General features: G+C 45.8%; 1 long non-coding RNA gene across 1 annotated transcript; it reads right to left on the bottom strand.

Moving 5' to 3' along the window:
• Positions 1 to 210: 210 nt before the first annotated feature.
• On the bottom strand, positions 211 to 16871 carry LOC140695371 (uncharacterized). The gene is made up of 3 exons (XR_012071102.1): positions 16758 to 16871; positions 574 to 644; positions 211 to 423 (listed from the first exon to the last, which is right to left on the bottom strand). It is a non-coding gene; the product is annotated as an uncharacterized lncRNA (long non-coding RNA).
• Positions 16872 to 25519: the final 8648 nt, after the last annotated feature.

Consider the following 25519-nt stretch of genomic DNA (forward strand, 5'->3'; position numbering starts at 1 on the left):
TAGGAACCTCTGGTCGGATGCAGCCCCTCCCCCAACACTGACAAGATGCAGCAGCCATTGGGGAAGGCAGTTGCCGGTTGGATTCCAGGTGGAATGTTGGTGTGTACCGCGAGGCTTGTTGTGGCTGTTGGATCCTAGGTAACCGGGCAGAGTTCTGTGGGTGGATCAGTGTGATGGAGGGGCTGCCGCCCTCTGTGGAGCTTGGCTTAGGTGTTTGGTCCGGGAAGCTGTGTAAGTTCGAGATACTGCTGCTGCCCAAAGACCTGAGTTCACAGGTCAGTTTCCAGAACCTTTAAGAGCAGACAGTGGAAGATCTGCCTGTCATCAGCTTACTGGTGAGGCTCCGAGGTACTTTCAGACTTGCCCAGTCCTGGTGAAGTCGACTTTAGGGGAGACACGAAGAGAAGCTGGGCGAAAAGCTGGCTGCACGGATTGAGGAGAGATGCGAACACATGGATGAGAGATGTTCTGCTACAATGGAGAATACTGGCGTGGAGACAGCTGTAGAGGATACCAGGCTCAAAAGACATTCATGAGACATATTGATCCTCGCTGATACTGGAAGAAACATACGGAGTGCCAACGTGGACTTGAGGAAGTTCCTCAATTCTCTTCTCCAAGAACGGGTCCAAGGTCCCTGACATCTGCAAGAGAAGAGATGGCAGAGATGACCAAAACGCTCCTGTTCTTGGAAGAGGTCGTGAGAATCCACACGTCCCAAGGGGCATTCCCAAGCCATTCAGACCAGAATTCACCAAGCCCAGGTAAGCCTTTTCCCAGGTTTGGGCCTAGCTAGCAAGCACTTGCACTTCCCTCCCCTCCAATCAGGCATCCATTTGGAAGGATCAGTACCTGAGCTGCAATGAAGCCATTACGAGAAGAGCAAGCCCCTCCTAGAATCAGAGTTCCTCCAGCTTCACACTCTGTGAACAACAGTGAACTCCTTAAAGGTCAAATAGTCTCGGCTGAAATCGATAGGAATTGAATACTTAGCTCACACCTAGAAACGATGGCCTTCCGCTAGATTCAGCAAATGTTGTGTTTATGTCTTCCCTGGGGTGAAGGGAGTGTGGTAAGTGAGGGGAATCTTTGACTGAACTTGAATCTGTATTAGGCCTCAGTTTTTCAAGACAGTATAGGTAAATAGTACATGTCAGAAAGTGAACTGTACTGTAAAAGTCGCCAATGACATTAAAGACACAGCTTCTGTGGATCGTCTTTCAATTGAGTCAAGCCCCCGGGGGCACTATATCTTGGGGGTGCAGACTTGGTTGCGTTAAATGGCTTTACCCAACATGATCGGATGATTAATCATTCTCATCACTTTTAGAAGAACACCTGGTTCTCAATAGACTAGCATAACTGCAGCAGGGTTGTCCTAGCTATAATGCCTCTAGGTTCTTTTGGATTCAAACCTAAATGGATATATTTGGTTTCTTTCTTCTTGTATTTTCCTAGAGAGGGATGTTACCCCTTGAAATGCCAACATGGGCCAGTAGGTGTCATTGGAATAAAGGGCACCACATGCACAAGTGTATCCAAGGTTGGGGGTTATTTCATGTTTCCAATAGTTATTTCATGGTTCCCGTTGGTTTCGGAGGCTTCAACCGTAAAGAGCTGACATGACCCCTTTAACAGTTTGGACTGGAAGTTTGCATTCTTTCTGTCTAGGTTTTCCGTAGAGCTGACAAAATGTTACCAACATTGACAAGTCTGGCTTCTAGGTCGATACAGTGTGTTTCAGAAAATAATTTCATTTTCGTATACTCCCAAAACATGTAAATGAATTCTGTTAAACTTCTTAAAGACTGCAAATGAGATATCAACACACTGTCAAAACAGGTGTCTTGGGACAATCCCTCCCACCGAGGCTGTATAGAAACAAAGAGCTAAGCAAATATCACATTTCTGTGAAATGTATCTGGATAGTGTTGATTCATCGATGCCCAGTTGGCAGAGAAGAAGTGCAACCTGCACTCACTCGCTCCCATGTACAGAGCAATGGAAACATCCACTCACCCAGCCCTTGGCACAGGACACTTGCCGAAGAGAGGTCTGTTACTTCCAAAGACAGGATGAGGCCTCAGGACACCTGGAAGCAGGAGAAGGCAAAGCAGGGAATGGAAACCAGTGCAGGGTCTGACCCCTGGGGATGGAGCAACAAGGGTGAAACTCTGTTTGCCTTGGACGCACACTCTCAAGCGGACAGGAGACATGGGATTGAAGGTGATGTGCTGAGATTTACAAGAGTGCACAGCAGATGCTTGGCTGACAGAACTCAAAGAAACCAGCGCAAAATATCCCCACAGTTGATTCTGAGACCAAGATCCGAGCTGCCAAATTTGAGGGAGCAGAGGCAACGGTCAGTGAGGGATAGGGCTACGGATGATGGCACACGATGAATCTCAGGGATCTGGACTGCATTGTGGGATGTGGTGGGTCGAATCAAGAGAGCAAACCGAACTGTGTACCAATGATAAAGCAACCACACTGGTCACGCGGTGGAGATTACCGATATGTCCCATGGCCACAGCCAGTGCATCTGCAGGACCAGGGACCAATTGGGCATTTTGCCAATAGAGCACGTGTGGGGCTGAATCAGAGCTATCGTGCATCTGGTCTGAGGGATCCAGGGGGCCTTGGGTTTGAAATCAGAATGAAAAGCCTTAGGATCCGCTACATTCCTAACCTGGGCTGGGATTATGGTTTGGTTTGAGGCACAGGTTGCGCAACAGCTCTGTGGTTGCCTTCGTGCACCCGTGCCACAAGGATGAGAGGACAAGGAAGAGTGGTCCAAGTCCACAGCGTGAGAAGAGGAAGCATTTCCTTCAGCACTATCTTCCAAAAGCGGATGCTACATTTTGGATGGCACCGGCACGGTACGGCACCGAGGACACCAAGGTAGGTCTGCGGGATCATTCCAGCAGGCCCTGATGTGTGACATCCATGGATGAGCTTCCACTGGTGATTCAGTAGACAGATAAACTCTGGGAAGTACTTCTTTTATTGGGATATTCCCGTGGCACTACAAAGCACAAGCGCACTCTCAGTTTGCTTTGTTTTAAACACTCCAAAATGACATAGAGCAGAATGCAGAGCTGAGAACCTTTAGAAGCCTCATTTCCACAAGAGGAAGTGTCCTGCGCACTTTCAGAATTGTGAGATATGCGTAATCAAAATGAAGTTATGCTAATCGAAATAGTATGGGATGTTCATCACAACAAATGCAACACCAGCAATTGAAGATATACCAGACAACACACACAGGAACAGAATATGGCATCAATGTCTAGGAGAAGTTGTCCTCACAGGAATCCCATGGAATTGCGTAGAGACAAGCGTCTAAAATTTTCAATTAACAAAGCCCTAGAAGTCTACATTAGATACCTGATATTACCTGACCAGTAGAGATGAAGAAGTACAGTAAAAGAAACAGGAAGTACCATTTTCAGTTCCAAAGATATTGAAGGCCCAGAAGATAAGCTTTCAAACCACTAGACTGCAAAACGCTCTCCAGACCAAGTGTTGAAAATGGAGGTCTGGAAAACCCTGAATAACAACATTGTCTCAGAATCACAAAAGGCAGAATATCAGAAAAGGGGAAGAGAAAGTCTAAAGATGAGCCAAAAAATATCAGAAAACTCAATGGATGTGATAATATCAGGGCTAAAATTCAGTCCTTAGCAGACAAGATAATGCAGAGGGACGCGTGAATGACTGTGAAGACAGGGGAACAGAAATCCCTCGGTCAGAAGCAGACATAGGAAAGCAAGTGCAAACCAATGAAACATTGCTGTTGAATCCTGGGTTAAGACAGGGCATGAAAGACTAGAGTTCATAAGAGTCCCAGATGGAAAAGCAAGAGATAAAGAAACAAAAAATGTCTGAAGATGTATCTGTAGAAAAATCAGACTGAAACTTGCTGAAAGCCAAGATAGAACCATCTATGCGAATTCAGGAATTACACAGCATCCAAAGGAGGTGGAACCCCAATAGACCTACCAGCAGGTGTATGATTCAAATCAACAAAGTTCACGAATATCCCAGTGATTTAAAATGCACCTGGAGGAAACAACATAGTCACAAGGGAACCTCCAGAGGGGTTTCAGCTGATATCTCGGCAGCAATATTGCAGGACAGGGAGGAGTGCCAGGACACAGACCATAACCTGAATGGCCAAATGCTGCCACCTAGGGTAGCCTATGCCCCATGACCACCATTTCTAATAACGGCAGAGCTAGAGAATTCCACAGACCGGCAAATCTTAAAAGAATTCAGCCGTTCAAAACTTCTTCTAAAAGGAAGGTTGAGAATACTCCCCTGAATAGAAAAGCAGCAAGATGAAATGGAAAGAAGAAAACCATTATTGGAAATGCAAGAAGAGCATGAGTGGCAAAGAAGAAACAAGAAGAAGGCAAGGAGGACATCAAAACCCTAAAGATGGGAGAGGGAAGCAGGAAATCATAGGTGATTGGAAGCACTCTCTTAAGTGAATCAGCTTATTGGACTCTCTGTTTGAAGCGAAAGGAGAGATGCATGGCCTGACGTGTTTGCAAAACAAGCAAGAAGCAGACCAACAAAGAATCAAACCAACAAACAAGCACCAAAAGGGTACGGTTGGCTGACATATACCAAGGGAATCATGATTATTCAAAAGAAAATACTCAAGGTGATGTCAAGGATCATTCAGCACGCATCGACCCAGTATCGCGGCTTGCATGTACTCAGCACACTTGTCTTCGGAAATCAGAGGCGTGCATTCATATTCGTAAATATTGATTCATAAGAGCATATCGTGACCTAACCCAAATGCCGATTTGGAATCAAATGGATTCCTAGTCCGTGATGTAGACTTGTATGTCTTCCAACAGGATGAAGGAATGCCATATTCTACGCTACGCAGAGAAGAAATGTAAGAAGCCTATAACAAAGGCACGTAGATCTGCCAAAGTGTACTAAGAGCAAAAGAGACAGACAGTAAAGTGCACATTGGGGTTGGTTTCATTTCTTGGAATTTCAGCCCCCATGAAACAAATGGATCCATGTCCTGAGAGTGTGGGTGTTTCAGCAGAAATCAGGCGACGCATATGTATTCCGGGTGTACGGATATTATAGGAACATAAGTCTCCTTTAGAGGGTTTCTGTGTACTGTGAACTGTTAGAAAGTTTAAAGACGTGTGAAACCATCAACTAAAAAGGGACCCACTTCCCTCCATTGGTTCTGTGCATACACATCTGAACAAAGGAAAGAGGGAAGAAGAAAGGCCCATGGGACGCTAGTGGGTAGAATCACATTTACCTTAGGAACCTCTGGTCGGATGCAGCCCCTCCCCCAACACTGACAAGATGCAGCAGCCATTGGGGATGGCAGTTACCGGTTGGATTCCAGGTGGAATGTTGGTGTGTACCGCGAGGCTTGTTGTGGCTGTTGGATCCTAGGTAACCGGGCAGAGTTCTGTGGGTGGATCAGTGTGATGGAGGGGCTGCCGCCCTCTGTGGAGCTTGGCTTAGGTGTTTGGTCCGGGAAGCTGTGTAAGTTCGAGATACTGCTGCTGCCCAAAGACCTGAGTTCACAGGTCAGTTTCCAGAACCTTTAAGAGCAGACAGTGGAAGATCTGCCTGTCATCAGCTTACTGGTGAGGCTCCGAGGTACTTTCAGACTTGCCCAGTCCTGGTGAAGTCGACTTTAGGGGAGACACGAAGAGAAGCTGGGCAAAAAGCTGGCTGCACGGATTGAGGAGAGATGCGAACACATGGATGAGAGATGTTCTGCTACAATGGAGAATACTGGCGTGGAGACTGCTGTAGGGGATACCAGGCTCAAAAGACATTCATGAGACATATTGATCCTCGCTGATACTGGCAGAAACATACGGAGTGCCAACGTGGGCTTGAGGAAGTTCCTCAATTCTCTTCTCCAAGAACGGGTCCAAGGTCCCTGACATCTGCAAGAGAAGAGATGGCAGAGATGATCAAAACGCTCCTGTTCTTGGAAGAGGTCGTGAGAATCCACACGTCCCAAGGGGCATTCCCAAGCCATTCAGACCAGAATTCACCAAGCCCAGGTAAGCCTTTTCCCAGGTTTGGGCCTAGCTAGCAAGCACTTGCCCTTCCCTCCCCTCCACTCAGGCATCCATTTGGAAGGATCAGTACCTGAGCTGCAATGAAGCCATTACGAGAAGAGCAAGCCCCTCCTAGAATCAGAGTTCCTCCAGCTTCACACTCTGTGAACAACAGTGAACTCCTTAAAGGTCAAATAGTCTCGGCTGAAATCGATAGGAATTGAATACTTAGCTCACACCTAGAAACGATGGCCTTCCACTAGATTCAGCAAATGTTGTGTTTATGTCTTCCCTGGGGTGAAGGGAGTGTGGTAAGTGAGGGGAATTTTTGACTGAACTTGAATCTGTATTAGGCCTCAGTTTTTCAAGACAGTATAGGTAAATAGTACATGTCAGAAAGTGAACTGTACTGTAAAAGTCGCCAATGACATTAAAGACACAGCTTCTGTGGATCGTCTTTCAATTGAGTCAAGCCCCCGGGGGCACTATATCATGGGGGTGCAGACTTGGTTGCGTTAAATGGCTTTACCCAACATGATCGGGTGATTAAGCGTTCTCATCACTGATAGAAGAACACCTGGTTCTCAATAGACTAGCATAACTGCAGCAGGGTTGTCCTAGCTATAATGCCTCTAGGTGCTTTTGCATTCAAACCTAAATGGATATGTTTGGTTTGTTTCCTCTTGTATTTTCCTAGAGAGTGATGTTACCCCTTGAAATGCCAACATTGGCCAGTAGGTGTCATTGGGAGTAAAGGGCACCACATGCACAAGTGTATCCAAGGTTGGGGGTTATTTCATGTTTCCAATAATTATTTCATGGTTCCCGTTGGTGTCGGAGGCTTCAACCGTAAAGAGCTAACATGACCCCTTTAACAGTTTGGACTGGAAGTTTGCATTCTTTCTGTCTAGGTTTTCCGTAGAGCTGACAAAATGTTACCAAAATTGACAAGTCTGGCTTCTAGGTCGATACAGTGTGTTTCAAAAAATAACTTCATTTTCGTATACTCCCAAAACATGTAAATGAATTCTGTTAAACTTCTTAAAGACTGCAAATGAGATATCAACACACTGTCAAAACAGGTGTCTTCGGACAATCCCTCCCACCGAGGCTGTATAGAAACAAAGAGCTGAGCAAATATCACATTTCTGTGAAATGTATCTGGATAGTGTTGATTCATCGATGCCCAGTTGGCAGAGAAGAAGTGCAACCTGCACTCACTCGCTCCCATGTACAGAGCAATGGAAACATCCACTCACCCAGCCCTTGGCACAGGACACTTGCCGAAGAGAGGTCTGTTACTTCCAAAGACAGGATGAGGCCTCAGGACACCTGGAAGCAGGAGAAGGCAAAGCAGGGAATGGAAACCAGTGCAGGGTCTGACCCCTGGTGATGGAGCAACAAGGGTGAAACTCTGTTTGCCTTGGACGCACACTCTCAAGCGGACAGGAGACATGGGATTGAAGGTGATGTGCTGAGATTTACAAGAGTGCACAGCAGATGCTTGGCTGACAGAACTCAAAGAAACCAGCGCAAAATATCCCCACAGTTGATTCTGAGACCAAGATCCGAGCTGCCAAATTTGAGGGAGCAGAGGTAACGGTCAGTGAGGGATAGGGCTACAGATGATGGCACACGCTGAGTCTCAGGGATCTGGACTGCAATGTGGGATGTGGTGGGTCGAATCAAGAGAGCAAACCGAACTGTGTACCAATGATAAAGCAACCACACTGGTCGCGCGGTGGAGATTACCGATATGTCCCATGGCCACAGCCAGTGCATCTGCAGGACCAGGGACCAATTGGGCATTTTGCCAATAGAGCACGTGTGGGGCTGAATCAGAGCTATCGTGCATCTGGTCTGAGGGATCCAGGGGGCCTTGGGTTTGAAATCAGAATGAAAAGCCTTAGGATCTGCTACATTCCTAACCTGGGCTGGGATTATGGTTTGGTTTGAGGCACAGGATGCGCAACAGCTCTGTGGTTGCCTTCGTGCACCCGTGCCACAAGGATGAGAGGACAAGGAAGAGTGGTCCAAGTCCACAGCGTGAGAAGAGGAAGCATTTCCTTCAGCACTATCTCCCAAAAGCGGATGCTACATTTTGGATGGCACCGGCACGGTACGGCACCGAGGACACCAAGGTAGGTCTGCGGGATCATTCCAGCAGGCCCTGATGTGTGACATCCATGGATGAGCTTCCACTGGTGTTTCAGTAGACAGAGAAACTCTGGGAAGAACTGCTTTCATTGGGATATTCCCGTGGCACTACAAAGCACAAGCGCACTCTCAGTTTGCTTTGTTTTAAACCCTCCAAAATGACATAGAGCAGAATGCAGAGCTGAGAACCTTTAGAAGCCTCATTTCCACAAGAGGAAGTGTCCTGCGCACTTTCAGAATTGTGAGATATGCGTAAACAAAATGAAGTTATGCTAATCGAAATAGTATGGGATGTTCATCACAACAAATGCAACACCAGCAATTGGAGATATACCAGACAACACACACAGGAACAGAATATGGCATCAATGTCTAAGAGAAGTTGTCCTCACAGAAATCCCATGGAATTGCGTAGAGACAAGAGTCTAAAATTTTCACTTAACAAAGCCCTAGAAGTCTACATTAGATACCTGATATTACCTGACCAGTAGAGAAGAAGAAGTACAGTAAAAGAAACAGGAAGTACCATTTTCAGTTCCAAAGATATTGAAGGCCCAGAAGATAAGCTTTCAAACCACTAGACTGCAAAACGCTCTCCAGACCAAGTGTTGAAAATGGAGGTCTGGAAAACCCTGAAGAACAACATTGTCTCAGAATCACAAAAGGCAGAATATCAGAAAAGGGGAAGAGAAAGTCTAAAGACGAGCCAAAAAATATCAGAAAACTCAATGGATGTGATAATATCAGGGCTAAAATTCAGTCCTTAGCAGACTAGATAATGCAGAGGAACGCGTGAATGATTGTGAAGACAGGGGAACAGAAATCCCTCGGTCAGAAGCAGACATAGGAAAGCACGTGCAAACCAATGAAACATTGCCGTTGAATCCTGGGTTAAGACAGGGCATGAAAGACTAGAGTTCATAAGAGTCCCAGATGGAAAAGCAAGAGATAAAGAAACAAAAAATGTCTGAAGATGTATCTGTAGAAAAATCAGACTGAAACTTGCTGAAAGCCAAGAAAGAATCATCTATGCGAATTCAGGAAGTACACAGCATCCAAAGGCGGTGGAACCCCAATAGACCTACCAGCAGCTGTATGATTCAAATCAACAAAGTTCACGAATATCCCAGTGATTTAAAATGCACCTGGAGGAAACAACATAGTCACAAGGGAACCTCCAGAGGGGTTTCAGCTGATATCTCGGCAGCAATATTGCAGGACAGGGAGGAGTGCCAGGACACAGACCATAACCTGAATGGCCAAATGCTGCCACCTAGGGTAGCCTATGCCCCATGACCACCATTTCTAATAACGGCAGAGCTAGAGAATTCCACAGACCGGCAAATCTTAAAAGAATTCAGCCGTTCAAAACTTCTTCTAAAAGGAAGGTTGAGAATACTCCCCTGAATAGAAAAGCAGCAAGATGAAATGGAAAGAAGAAAACCATTATTGGAAATGCAAGAAGAGCATGAGTGGCAAAGAAGAAACAAGAAGAAGGCAAGGAGGACATCAAAACCCTAAAGATGGGAGAGGGAAGCAGGAAATCATAGGTGATTGGAAGCACTCTCTTAAGTGAATCAGCTTATTGGACTCTCTGTTTGAAGCGAAAGGAGAGATGCATGGCCTGACGTGTTTGCAAAACAAGCAAGAAGCAGACCAACAAAGAATCAAACCAACAAACAAGCACCAAAAGGGTACGGTTGGCTGACATACACCAAGGGAATCATGATTATTCAAAAGAAAATACTCAAGGTGATGTCAAGGATCATTCAGCACGCATCGACCCAGTATCGCGGCTTGCATGTACTCAGCACACTTGTCTTCGGAAATCAGAGGCGTGCATTCATATTCGTAAATATTGATTCATAAGAGCATATCGTGACCTAAGCCAAATGCCGATTTGGAATCAAATGGATTCCTAGTCCGTGATGTAGACTTGTATGTCTTCCAACAGGATGAAGGAATGCCATATTCTACGCTACGTAGAGAAGAAATGTAAGAAGCCTATAACAAAGGCACGTAGATCTGCCAAAGTGTACTAAGAGCAAAAGAGACAGACAGTAAAGTGCACATTGGGGTTGGTTTCATTTCTTGGAATTTCAGCCCCCATGAAACAAATGGATGCATGTCCTGAGAGTGCGGGTGTTTCAGCAGAAATCAGGCGACGCATATGTATTCCGGGTGTACGGATATTATAGGAACATAAGTCTCCTTTAGAGGGTCTCTGTGTACTGTGAACTGTTAGAAAGTTTAAAGACGTGTGAAACCATCAACTAAAAAGGGACCCACTTCCCTCCATTGGTTCTGTGCATACACATCTGAACAAAGGAAAGAGGGAAGAAGAAAGGCCCATGGGACGCTAGTGGGTAGAATCACATTTACCTTAGGAACCTCTGGTCGGATGCAGCCCCTCCCCCAACACTGACAAGATGCAGCAGCCATTGGGGATGGCAGTTACCGGTTGGATTCCAGGTGGAATGTTGGTGTGTACCGCGAGGCTTGTTGTGGCTGTTGGATCCTAGGTAACCGGGCAGAGTTCTGTGGGTGGATCAGTGTGCTGGAGGGGCTGCCGCCCTCTGTGGAGCTTGGCTTAGGTGTTTGGTCCGGGAAGCTGTGTAAGTTCGAGATACTGCTGCTGCCCAAAGACCTGAGTTCACAGGTCAGTTTCCAGAACCTTTAAGAGCAGACAGTGGAAGATCTGCCTGTCATCAGCTTACTGGTGAGGCTCCGAGGTACTTTCAGACTTGCCCAGTCCTGGTGAAGTCGACTTTAGGGGAGACACGAAGAGAAGCTGGGCAAAAAGCTGGCTGCACGGATTGAGGAGAGATGCGAACACATGGATGAGAGATGTTCTGCTACAATGGAGAATACTGGCGTGGAGACTGCTGTAGGGGATACCAGGCTCAAAAGACATTCATGAGACATATTGATCCTCGCTGATACTGGCAGAAACATACGGAGTGCCAACGTGGGCTTGAGGAAGTTCCTCAATTCTCTTCTCCAAGAACGGGTCCAAGGTCCCTGACATCTGCAAGAGAAGAGATGGCAGAGATGATCAAAACGCTCCTGTTCTTGGAAGAGGTCGTGAGAATCCACACGTCCCAAGGGGCATTCCCAAGCCATTCAGACCAGAATTCACCAAGCCCAGGTAAGCCTTTTCCCAGGTTTGGGCCTAGCTAGCAAGCACTTGCCCTTCCCTCCCCTCCACTCAGGCATCCATTTGGAAGGATCAGTACCTGAGCTGCAATGAAGCCATTACGAGAAGAGCAAGCCCCTCCTAGAATCAGAGTTCCTCCAGCTTCACACTCTGTGAACATCAGTGAACTCCTTAAAGGTCAAATAGTCTCGGCTGGAATCGATAGGAATTGAATACTTAGCTCACACCTAGAAACGATGGCCTTCCGCTAGATTCAGCAAATGTTGTGTTTATGTCTTCCCTGGGGTGAAGGGAGTGTGGTAAGTGAGGGGAATTTTTGACTGAACTTGAATCTGTATTAGGCCTCAGTTTTTCAAGACAGTATAGGTAAAAAGTACATGTCAGAAAGTGAACTGTACTGTAAAAGTCGCCAATGACATTAAAGACACAGCTTCTGTGGATCGTCTTTCAATTGAGTCAAGCCCCCGGGGGCACTATATCTTGGGGGTGCAGACTTGGTTGCGTTAAATGGCTTTACCCAACATGATCGGATGATTAATCGTTCTCATCACTTTTAGAAGAACACCTGGTTCTCAATAGACTAGCATAACTGCAGCAGGGTTGTCCTAGCTATAATGCCTCTAGGTGCTTTTGCATTCAAACCTAAATGGATATATTTGGTTTCTTTCTTCTTGTATTTTCCTAGAGAGGGATGTTACCCCTTGAAATGCCAACATTGGCCAGTAGGTGTCATTGGGAGTAAAGGGCACCACATGAACAAGTGTATCCAAGGTTGGGGGTTATTTCATGTTTCCAATAGTTATTTCATGGTTCCCGTTGGTTTCGGAGGCTTCAACCGTAAAGAGCTGACATGACCCCTTTAACAGTTTGGACTGGAAGTTTGCATTCTTTCTGTCTAGGTTTTCCGTAGAGCTGACAAAATGTTACCAAAATTGACAAGTCTGGCTTCTAGGTCGATACAGTGTGTTTCAGAAAATAACTTCATTTTCGTATACTCCCAAAACATGTAAATGAATTCTGTTAAACTTCTTAAAGACTGCAAATGAGATATCAACACACTGTCAAAACAGGTGTCTTCGGACAATCCCTCCCACCGAGGCTGTATAGAAACAAAGAGCTAAGCAAATATCACATTTCTGTGAAATGTATCTGGATAGTGTTGATTCATCGATGCCCAGTTGGCAGAGAAGAAGTGCAACCTGCACTCACTCGCTCCCATGTACAGAGCAATGGAAACATCCACTCACACAGCCCTTGGCACAGGACACTTGCCGAAGAGAGGTCTGTTACTTCCAAAGACAGGATGAGGCCTCAGGACACCTGGAAGCAGGAGAAGGCAAAGCAGGGAATGGAAACCAGTGCAGGGTCTGACCCCTGGGGATGGAGCAACAAGGGTGAAACTCTGTTTGCCTTGGACGCACACTCTCAAGCGGACAGGAGACATGGGACTGAAGGTGATGTGCTGAGATTTACAAGAGTGCACAGCAGATGCTTGGCTGACAGAACTCAAAGAAACCAGCGCAAAATATCCCCACAGTTGATTCTGAGACCAAGATCCGAGCTGCCAAATTTGAGGGAGCAGAGGCAACGGTCAGTGAGGGATAGGGCTACGGATGATGGCACACGCTGAGTCTCAGGGATCTGGACTGCATTGTGGGATGTGGTGGGTCGAATCAAGAGAGCAAACCGAACTGTGTACCAATGATAAAGCAACCACACTGGTCACGCGGTGGAGATTACCGATATGTCCCATGGCCACAGCCAGTGCATCTGCAGGACCAGGGACCAATTGGGCATTTTGCCAATAGAGCACGTGTGGGGCTGAATCAGAGCTATCGTGCATCTGGTCTGAGGGATCCAGGGGGCCTTGGGTTTGAAATCAGAATGAAAAGCCTTAGGATCTGCTACATTCCTAACCTGGGCTGTGATTATGGTTTGGTTTGAGGCACAGGATGCGCAACAGCTCTGTGGTTGCCTTCGTGCACCCGTGCCACAAGGATGAGAGGACAAGGAAGAGTGGTCCAAGTCCACAGCGTGAGAAGAGGAAGCATTTCCTTCAGCACTATGTTCCAAAAGCGGATGCTACATTTTGGATGGCACCGGCACGGTACGGCACCGAGGACACCAAGGTAGGTCTGTGGGATCATTCCAGCAGGCCCTGATGTGTGACATCCATGGATGAGCTTCCACTGGTGATTCAGTAGACAGATAAACTCTGGGAAGAACTGCTTTCATTGGGATATTCCCGTGGCACTACAAAGCACAAGCGCACTCTCAGTTTGCTTTGTTTTAAACACTCCAAAATGACATAGAGCAAAATGCAGAGCTGAGAACCTTTAGAAGCCTCATTTCCACAAGAGGAAGTGTCCTGCGCACTTTCAGAATTGTGAGATATGCGTAATCAAAATGAAGTTATGCTAATCGAAATAGTATGGGATGTTCATCACAACAAATGCAACACCAGCAATTGGAGATATACCAGACAACACACACAGGAACAGAATATGACATCAATGTCTAGGAGAAGTTGTCCTCACAAAAATCCCATGGAATTGCGTAGAGACAAGAGTCTAAAATTTTCACTTAACAAAGCCCTAGAAGTCTACATTAGATACCTGATATTACCTGACCAGTAGAGATGAAGAAGTACAGTAAAAGAAACAGGAAGTACCATTTTCAGTTCCAAAGATATTGAAGGCCCAGAAGATAAGCTTTCAAACCACTAGACTGCAAAACGCTCTCCAGACCAAGTGTTGAAAATGGAGGTCTGGAATACCCTGAAGAACAACATTGTCTCAGAATCACAAAAGGCAGAATATCAGAAAAGGGGAAGAGAAAGTCTAAAGATGAGCCAAAAAATATCAGAAAACTCAATGGATGTGATAATATCAGGGCTAAAATTCAGTCCTTAGCAGAATAGATAATGCAGAGGGACGCGTGAATGACTGTGAAGACAGGGGAACAGAAATCCCTCGGTCAGAAGCAGATATAGGAAAGCAAGTGCAAACCAATGAAACATTGCTGTTGAATCCTGGGTTAAGACAGGGCATGAAAGACTAGAGTTCATAAGAGTCCCAGATGGAAAAGCAAGAGATAAAGAAACAAAAAATGTCTGAAGATGTATCTGTAGAAAAATCAGACTGAAACTTGCTGAAAGCCAAGAAAGAACCATCTATGCGAATTCAGGAATTACACAGCATCCAAAGGAGGTGGAACCCCAATAGACCTACCAGCAGCTGTATGATTCAAATCAACAAAGTTCACGAATATCCCAGTGATTTAAAATGCACCTGGAGGAAACAACATAGTCACAAGGGAACCTCCAGAGGGGTTTCAGCTGATATCTCGGCAGCAATATTGCAGGACAGGGAGGAGTGCCAGGACACAGACCATATCCTGAATGGCCAAATGCAGCCACCTAGGGTAGCCTATGCCCCATGACCACCATTTCTAATAACGGCAGAGCTAGAGAATTCCACAGACCGGCAAATCTTAAAAGAATTCAGCAGTTCAAAACTTCTTCTAAAAGGAAGGTTGAGAATACTCCCCTGAATAGAAAAGCAGCAAGATGAAATGGAAAGAAGAAAACCATTATTGGAAATGCAAGAAGAGCATGAGTGGCAAAGAAGAAACAAGAAGAAGGCAAGGAGGACATCAAAACCCTAAAGATGGGAGAGGGAAGCAGGAAATCATAGGTGATTGGAAGCACTCTCTTAAGTGAATCAGCTTATTGGACTCTCTGTTTGAAGCGAAAGGAGAGATGCATGGCCTGACGTGTTTGCAAAACAAGCAAGAAGCAGACCAACAAAGAATCAAACCAACAAACAAGCACCAAAAGGGTACGGTTGGCTGACATATACCAAGGGAATCATGATTATTCAAAAGAAAATACTCAAGGTGATGTCAAGGATCATTCAGCACGCATCGACCCAGTATCGCGGCTTGCATGTACTCAGCACACTTGTCTTCGGAAATCAGAGGCGTGCATTCATATTCGTAAATATTGATTTATAAGAGCATAGCGTGACCTAACCCAAATGCCGATTTGGAATCAAATGGATTCCTAGTCCGTGATGTAGACTTGTATGTCTTCCAAAAGGATGAAGGAATGCCATATTCTACGCTACGCAGAGAAGAAATGTAAGAAGCCTATAACAAAGGCACGTAGATCTGCCAAAGTGTACTAAGAGCAAAAGAGACAGACAGTAAAGTGCACATTGGGGTTGGTTTCATTTCTTGGAATTTCAGCCCCCATGAAACAAATGGATGCATGTCCTGAGAGTGCGGGTGTTTCAGCAGAAATCAGGCGACGCATATGTATTCCGGGTGTACGGATATTATAGGAACATAAGTCTCCTTTAGAGGGTCTCTGTGTACTGTGAACTGTTAGAAAGTTTAAAGACGTGTGAAAACATCAACTAAAAAGGGACCCACTTCCCTCCATTGGTTCTGTGCATACACATCTGAACAAAAGGAAAGAGGGAAGAAGAAAGGCCCATGGGACGCTAGTGGGTAGAATCACATTTACCTTAGGAACCTCTGGTCGAATGCAGCCCCTCCCCCAACACTGACAAGATGCAGCAGCCATTGGGGATGGCAGTTACCGGTTGGATTCCAGGTGGAATGTTGGTGTGTACCGCGAGGCTTGTTGTGGCTGTTGGATCCTAGGTAACCGGGCAGAGTTCTGTGGGTGGATCAGTGTAATGGAGGGCTGCCGCCCTCTGTGGAGCTTGGCTTAGGTGTTTGGTCCGGGAAGCTGTGTAAGTTCGAGATACTGCTGCTGCCCAAAGACCTGAGTTCACAGGTCAGTTTCCAGAAACTTTAAGAGCAGACAGTGGAAGATCTGCCTGTCATCAGCTTACTGGTGAGGCTCCGAGGTACTTTCAGACTTGCCCAGTCCTGGTGAAGTCGACTTTAGGGGAGACACGAAGAGAAGCTGGGCGAAAAGCTGGCTGCACGGATTGAGGAGAGATGCGAACACATGGATGAGAGATGTTCTGCTACAATGGAGAATACTGGCGTGGAGACAGCTGTAGAGGATACCAGGCTCAAAAGACATTCATGAGACTTATTGATCCTCGCTGATACTGGCAGAAACATACAGAGTGCCAACGTGGACTTGAGGAAGTTCCTCAATTCTCTTCTCCAAGAACGGGTCCAAGGTCCCTGACATCTGAAAGAGAAGAGATGGCAGAGATGATCAAAACGCTCCTGTTCTTGGAAGAGGTCGTGAGAATCCACACGTCCCAAGGGGCATTCCCAAGCAATTCAGACCAGAATTCACCAAGCCCAGGTAAGCCTTTTCCCAGGTTTGGGCCTAGCTAGCAAGCACTTGCCCTTCCCTCCCCTCCACTCAGGCATCCATTTGGAAGGATCAGTACCTGAGCTGCAGTGAAGCCATTACGAGAAGAGCAAGCCCCTCCTAGAATCAGAGTTCCTCCAGCTTCACACTCTGTGAACAACAGTGAACTCCTTAAAGGTCAAATAGTCTCGGCTGAAATCGATAGGAATTGAATACTTAGCTCACACCTAGAAACGATGGCCTTCCGCTAGATTCAGCAAATGTTGTGTTTATGTCTTCCCTGGGGTGAAGGGAGTGTGGTAAGTGAGGGGAATCTTTGACTGAACTTGAATCTGTATTAGGCCTCAGTTTTTCAAGACAGTATAGGTAAATAGTACATGTCAGAAAGTGAACTGTACTGTAAAAGTCACCAATGACATTAAAGACACAGCTTCTGTGGATCGTCTTTCAATTGAGTCAAGCCCCCGGGGGCACTATATCTTGGGGGTGCAGACTTGGTTGCGTTAAATGGCTTTACCCAACATGATCGGATGATTAATCGTTCTCATCACTTTTAGAAGAACACCTGGTTCTCAATAGACTAGCATAACTGCAGCAGGGTTGTCCTAGCTATAATGCCTCTAGGTGCTTTTGGATTCAAACCTAAATGGATATATTTGGTTTGTTTCCTCTTGTATTTTCCTAGAGAGTGATGTTACCACTTGAAATGCCACCATTGGCCACTAGGTGACATTGGGAGTAAAGGGCACCTCATGCACAAGTGTATAGAAGGTTGGGGGTTATTTCATGTTTCCAATAATTATTTCATGGTTCCCGTTGGTTTCGGAGGCTTCAACCGTAAAGAGCTGACATGACCCCTTTAACAGTTTGGACTGGAAGTTTGCATTCTTTCTGTCTAGGTTTTCCGTAGAGCTGACAAAATGTTACCAAAATTGACAAGTCTGGCTTCTAGGTCGATACATTGTGTTTCAGAAAATAACTTCATTTTCGTATACTCCCAAAACATGTAAATGAATTCTGTTAAAATTCTTAAAGACTGCAAATGAGATATCAACACACTGTCAAAACAGGTGTCTTCGGACAATCCCTCCCACCGAGGCTGTATAGAAACAAAGAGCTAAGCAAATATCACATTTCTGTGAAATGTATCTGGATAGTGTTGATTCATCGATGCCCAGTTGGCAGAGAAGAAGTGCAACCTGCACTCACTCGCTCCCATGTACAGAGCAATGGAAACATTCACTCACCCAGCCCTTGGCAGAGGACACTTGCCGAAGGGAGGTCTGTTACTTCCAAAGACAGGATGAGGCCTCAGGACACCTGGAAGCAGGAGAAGGCAAAGCAGGGAATGGAAACCAGTGCAGGGTCTGACCCCTGGTGATGGAGCAACAAGGGTGAAACTCTGTTTGCCTTGGACGCACACTCTCAAGCGGACAGGAGACATGGGATTGAAGGTGATGTGCTGAGATTTACAAGAGTGCACAGCAGATGCTTGGCTGACAGAACTCAAAGAAACCAGCGCAAAATATCCCCACAGTTGATTCTGAGACCAAGATCCGAGCTGCCAAATTTGAGGGAGCAGAGGCAACGGTCAGTGAGGGATAGGGCTACGGATGATGGCACACGCTGAGTCTCAGGGATCTGGACTGCCTTGTGGGATGTGGTGGGTCGAATCAAGAGAGCAAACCGAACTGTGTACCAATGATAAAGCAACCACACTTGTCGCGCGGTGGAGATTACCGATATGACCCATGGCCACAGCCACTGCATCTGCAGGACCAGGGACCAATTGGGCATTTTGCCAATAGAGCACGTGTGGGGCTGAATCAGAGCTATCGTGCATCTGGTCTGAGGGATCCAGGGGGCCTTGGGTTTGAAATCAGAATGAAAAGCCTTAGGATCTGCTACATTCCTAACCTGGGCTGGGATTATGGTTTGGTTTGAGGCACAGGATGCGCAACAGCTCTGTGGTTGCCTTCGTGCACCCGTGCCACAAGGATGAGAGGACAAGGAAGAGTGGTCCAAGTCCACAGCGTGAGAAGAGGAAGCATTTCCTTCAGCACTATCTCCCAAAAGCGGATGCTACATTTTGGATGGCACCGGCACGGTACGGCACCGAGGACACCAAGGTAGGTCTGCGGGATCATTCCAGCAGGCCCTGATGTGTGACATCCATGGATGAGCTTCCACTGGTGTTTCAGTAGACAGAGAAACTCTGGGAAGAACTGCTTTCATTGGGATATTCCCGTGGCACTACAAAGCACAAGCGCACTCTCAGTTTGCTTTGTTTTAAACACTCCAAAATGACATAGAGCAGAATGCAGAGCTGAGAACCTTTAGAAGCCTCATTTCCACAAGAGGAAGTGTCCTGTGCACTTTCAGAATTGTGAGATATGCGTAATCAAAATGAAGTTATTCTAATCGAAATAGTATGGGATATTCATCACAACAAATGCAACACCAGCAATTGGAGATATACCAGACAACACACACAGGAAGAGAATATGGCATCAATGTCTAGGAGAAGTTGTCCTCACAGAAATCCCATGGAATTGCGTAGAGACAAGAGTCTAAAATTTTCACTTAATAAAGCCCTAGAAGTCTACATTAGATACCTGATATTACCTGACCAGTAGAGATGAAGAAGTACAGTAAAAGAAACAGGAAGTACCATTTTCAGTTCCAAAGATATTGAAGGCCCAGAAGATAAGCTTTCAAACCACTAGACTGCAAAACGCTCTCCAGACCAAGTGTTGAAAATGGAGGTCTGGAAAACCCTGAAGAACAACATTGTCTCAGAATCACAAAAGGCAGAATATCAGAAAAGGGGAAGAGAAAGTCTAAAGACGAGCCAAAAAATATCAGAAAACTCAATGGATGTGATAATATCAGGGCTAAAATTCAGTCCGTAGCAGACTAGATAATGCAGAGGGACGCGTGAATGACTGTGAAGACAGGGGAACAGAAATCCCTCGGTCAGAAGCAGACATAGGAAAGCAAGTGCAAACCAATGAAACATTGCTGTTGAATCCTGGGTTAAGACAGGGCATGAAAGACTAGAGTTCATAAGAGTCCCAGATGGAAAAGCAAGGGATAAAGAACCAAAAAATGTCTGAAGATGTATCTGTAGAAAAATCAGACTGAAACTTGCTGAAAGCCAAGAAAGAATCATCTATGCGAATTCAGGAATTACACAGCATCCAAAGGAGGTGGAACCCCAATAGACCAACCAGCAGCTGTATGATTCAAATCAACAAAGTTCACGAATATCCCAGTGATTTAAAATGCACCTGGAGGAAACAACATAGTCACAAGGGAACCTCCAGAGGGGTTTCAGCTGATATCTCGGCAGCAATATTGCAGGACAGGGAGGAGTGCCAGGACACAGACCATATCCTGAATGGCCAAATGCTGCCACCTACGGTAGCCTATGCCCCATGACCACCATTTCTAATAACGGCAGAGCTAGAGAATTCCACAGACCGGCAAATCTTAAAAGAATTCAGCAGTTCAAAACTTCTTCTAAAAGGAAGGTTGAGAATACTCCCCTGAATAGAAAAGCAGCAAGATGAAATGGAAAGAAGAAAACCATTATTGGAAATGCAAGAAGAGCATGAGTGGCAAAGAAGAAACAAGAAGAAGGCAAGGAGGACATCAAAACCCTAAAGATGGGAGAGGGAAGCAGGAAATCATAGGTGATTGGAAGCACTCTCTTAAGTGAATCAGCTTATTGGACTCTCTGTTTGAAGCGAAAGGAGAGATGCATGGCCTGACGTGTTTGCAAAACAAGCAAGAAGCAGACCAACAAAGAATCAAACCAACAAACAAGCACCAAAAGGGTACGGTTGGCTGACATATACCAAGGGAATCATGATTATTCAAAAGAAAATACTCAAGGTGATGTCAAGGATCATTCAGCACGCATCGACCCAGTATCGCGGCTTGCATGTACTCAGCACACTTGTCTTCGGAAATCAGAGGCGTGCATTCATATTCGTAAATATTGATTCATAAGAGCATATCGTGACCTAACACAAATGCCGATTTGGAATCAAATGGATTCCTAGTCCGTGATGTAGACTTGTATGTCTTCCAACAGGATGAAGGAATGCCATATACTACGCTACGCAGAGAAGAAATGTAAGAAGCCTATAACAAAGGCACGTAGATCTGCCAAAGTGTACTAAGAGCAAAAGAGACAGACAGTAAAGTGCACATTGGGGTTGGTTTCACTTCTTGGAATTTCAGCCCCCATGAAACAAATGGATCCATGCCCTGAGAGTGCGGGTGTTTCAGCAGAAATCAGGCGACGCATATGTATTCCGGGTGTACGGATATTATAGGAACATAAGTCTCCTTTAGAGGGTCTCTGTGTACTGTGAACTGTTAGAAAGTTTAAAGACGTGTGAAACCATCAACTAAAAAGGGACCCACTTCCCTCCATTGGTTCTGTGCATACAGATCTGAACAAAAGGAAAGAGGGAAGAAGAGAGGCCCATGGGACGCTAGTGGGTAGAATCACATTTACCTTAGGAACCTCTCGTCGGATGCAGCCCATCCCCCAACACTGACAAGATGCAGCAGCCATTGGGGATGGCAGTTACCGGTTGGATTCCAGGTGGAATGTTGGTGTGTACCGCGAGGCTTGTTGTGGCTGTTGGATCCTAGGTAACCGGGCAGAGTTCTTTGGGTGGATCAGTGTGATGGAGGGGCTGCCGCCCTCTGTGGAGCTTGGCTTAGGTGTTTGGTCCGGGAAGCTGTGTAAGTTCGAGATACTGCTGCTGCCCAAAGACCTGAGTTCACAGGTCAGTTTCCAGAAACTTTAAGAGCAGACAGTGGAAGATCTGCCTGTCATCAGCTTACTGGTGAGGCTCCGAGGTACTTTCAGACTTGCCCAGTCCTGGTGAAGTCGACTTTAGGGGAGACACGAAGACAAGCTGGGCGAAAAGCTGGCTGCACGGATTGAGGAGAGATGCGAACACATGGATGAGAGATGTTCTGCTACAATGGAGAATACTGGCGTGGAGACAGCTGTAGAGGATACCAGGCTCAAAAGACATTCATGAGACATATTGATCCTCGCTGATACTGGCAGAAACATACGGAGTGCCAACGTGGACTTGAGGACGTTCCTCAATTCTCTTCTCCAAGAACGGGTCCAAGGTCCCTGACATCTGCAAGAGAAGAGATGGCAGAGATGATCAAAACGCTCCTGTTCTTGGAAGAGGTCGTGAGAATCCACACGTCCCAAGGGGCATTCCCAAGCCTTTCAGACCAGAATTCACCAAGCCCAGGTAAACCTTTTCCCAGGTTTGGGCCTAGCTAGCAAGCACTTGCCCTTCCCTCCCCTCCACTCAGGCATCCATTTGGAAGGATCAGTACCTGAGCTGCAATGAAGCCATTACGAGAAGAGCAAGCCCCTCCTAGAATCAGAGTTCCTCCAGCTTCACACTCTGTGAACAACAGTGAACTCCTTAAAGGTCAAATAGTCTCGGCTGAAATCGATAGGAATTGAATACTTAGCTCACACCTAGAAACGATGGCCTTCCGCTAGATTCAGCAAATGTTGTGTTTATGTCTTCCCTGGGGTGAAGGGAGTGTGGTAAGTGAGGGGAATCTTTGACTGAACTTGAATCTGTATTAGGCCTCAGTTTTTCAAGACAGTATAAGTAAATAGTACATGTCAGAAAGTGAACTGTACTGTAAAATTCGCCAATGACATTAAAGAAACAGCTTCTGTGGATCGTCTTTCAATTGAGTCAAGCCCCCGGGGGCACTATATCATGGGGGTGCAGACTTGGTTGCGTTAAATGGCTTTACCCAACATGATCGGATGATTAATCGTTCTCATCACTGACAGAAGAACACCTGGTTCTCAATAGACTAGCATAACTGCAGCAGGGTTGTCCTAGCTATAATGCCTCTAGGTGCTTTTGGATTCAAACCTAAATGGATATATTTGGTTTGTTTCCTCTTGTATTTTCCTAGAGAGTGATGATACCCCTTGAAATGCCAACATTGGCCAGTAGGTGTCATTGGCAGTAAAGGGCACCACATGCACAAGTGTATCCAAGGTTGGGGGTTATTTCATGTTTCCAATAGTTATTTCATGGTTCCCGTTGGTTTCGGAGGCTTCAACCGTAAAGAGCTGACATGACCCCTTTAACAGTTTGGACTGGAAGTTTGCATTCTTTCTGTCTAGGTTTTCCGTAGAGCTGACAAAATGTTACCAAAATTGACAAGTCTGGCTTCTAGGTCGATACAGTGTGTTTCAAAAAATAACTTCATTTTCGTATACTCCCAAAACATGTAAATGAATTCTGTTAAACTTCTTAAAGACTGCAAATGAGATATCAACACACTGTCAAAACAGGTTTCTTCGGACAATCCCTCCCACCAAGGCTGTATAGAAACAAAGAGCTAAGCAAATATCACATTTCTGTGAAATGTATCTGGATAGTGTTGATTCATCGATGCCCAGTTGGCAGAGAAGAAGTGCAACCTGCACTCACTCGCTCCCATGTGCAGAGCAATGGAAACATCCACTCACACAGCCCTTGGCACAGGACACTTGCCGAAGAGAGGTTTGTTACTTCCAAAGACAGGATGAGGCCTCAGGACACCTGGAAGCAGGAGAAGGCAAAACAGTGAATGGAAACCAGTGCAGGGTCTGACCCCTCGTGATGGAGCAACAAGGGTGAATCTCTGTTTACCTTGGCCGCACACTCTCAAGCGGACAGGAGACATGGGATTGAAGGTGATGTGCTGAGATTTACAAGAGTGCACAGCAGATGCTTGGCTGACAGAACTCAAAGAAACCAGCGCAAAATATCCCCACAGTTGATTCTGAGACCAAGATCCGAGCTGCCAAATTTGAGGGAGCAGAGGCATCGGTCAGTGAGGGATAGGGCTACGGATGATGGCACACGCTGAGTCTCAGGGATCTGGACTGCATTGTGGGATGTGGTGGGTCGAATGAAGAGAGCAAACCGAACTGTGTACCAATGATAAAGCAACCACACTTGTTGCGCGGTGGAGATTACTGATATGTCCCATGGACAAACCAAGTGCATCTGCAGGACCAGGGACCAATTGGGCATTTTGCCAATAGAGCACGTGTGGGGCTGAATCAGAGATACCGTACATCTGGTCTGAGGGTTCCAGGGGCCTTGGGTTTGAAATCAGAATGAAAAGCCTTAGGATCTGCTACATTCATAACCTGGGCTGAGATTATGGTTTGGATTGAGGCAGAGAATGCGCAACAACTCTGTGGTTGCCTTCGTGCACCCGTGCCACAAGGATGAGAGGACAAGGAAGAGTGGTCCAAGACCACAGTGTGAGAAGAGGAAGCTTTTCCTTCAGCACTATCTCCCAAATGCGGATGCTACATTTTCGATGGCACCGGCACGGTACGGCAGCGAGGACACCAAGGTAGGACTGCGTGATCATTCCAGCAGGCCCTGATGTGTGACATCCATGGATGTGCTTCCACTGGTGTTTCTGTAGAGAGAGAGCTCTTGGAAGAACTGCTTTCATTGGGACATTCCCGTGACACTACAACGCACAAGCGCACTCTCAGTTTACAGTTTTGGAAACACTCCAAAATGACATAGAGCAGAATGCAGAGCTGAGAACCTTTAGAAGCCTCATTTCCACAAGAGGAAGTGTCCTGCGCACTTTCAGAATTGTGAGATATGCGTAATCAAAATGAAGTTATGCTAATCAAAATAGTGTGGGTTGTTCATCATAAATAATGCAACACCAGCAATTGGAGATATACCAGTCAACACACACAGGAACATGACATGGCATCAATGTCTAGGAGAAATTGTCCTCACAGGAATCCCATGGTATTGTGTATAGACGACGGTCTAAAATTTTCCCTTTACAAAGGCCTAGAAGTCTACATTAGATTCCTGATTTTATCTGAACATTAGAGATGAAGAAGTACTGTAAAAGAAACATGAAGTTCCATTTTTAGCTCCAAAGAGATTGAAGGCCCAAAATACAAGCTTTCAATCATCTAGACTGCAAAACGCTACCAGATCACCTATTGAAAATGGAGGTGAGGCAATCACTAAGAGCAACAATTTCTCAGAATCACAAAAGACAGAGTACCAGAAAATGGGATGGGAAAGTTTAAAGATGAGCCAAATAATTTCAGAAAACTCAATGGATGAGATAATATCAGGGCTAAAATTCTGTCCTAAGTAGACTAGATAATGCAGAGGGAATCGTGAATGACTGTGAATACAGGGTAACCGAAATCCCTCGGTCAGAAGCAGACATAGAAAAGCAAGTGTAAACCAATGAAAACATTGCTGTTGAATCGTGGTGTAAGACAAGGCATGAAAACCTATGATTCATAAGTGTCCCAGATGGAAAAGCAAGAGATAAAGAAACAAAAAATGTCTAAAAAGTTATCTGTAGGAAAATCAGACCGAAAGTTGCTGAAAGCCAAGAAAGAATCATCTATTCGTATTCAGGAAGTACACAGTGTCCAATGGAGGTGGAATCCCAATAGACCTACCAGCATCTGTATGATTCAAATCAACAATGTTCATGAGCGTCCCAGTGCTTTAAAATGCACCTGGAGGAAACAACATGGTCACAAGAGAACCTCCAGAGGGGTTTCAGCTGATATCTCGGCAGCAATATTGCAGGACAGGGAGAAGTGCCAGGACATAGATCACATCCTGAATGGGAAAATGTTGCCATCTAGGGTAGCCTATGCCACATGACCCCATTTCTAATATCGGCAGAACTAGAGAATTCCACAGACCGGCAAATCTTAAAAGAATTCAGCAGTTCAATACTTCTTCTAAAAAGAAGGTTGAGAAT

This window comes from Vicugna pacos, unplaced genomic scaffold (assembly GCF_048564905.1).
Source record: "Vicugna pacos unplaced genomic scaffold, VicPac4 scaffold_197, whole genome shotgun sequence".
In the NCBI taxonomy this organism is placed as follows: Eukaryota; Metazoa; Chordata; class Mammalia; order Artiodactyla; family Camelidae; genus Vicugna; species Vicugna pacos.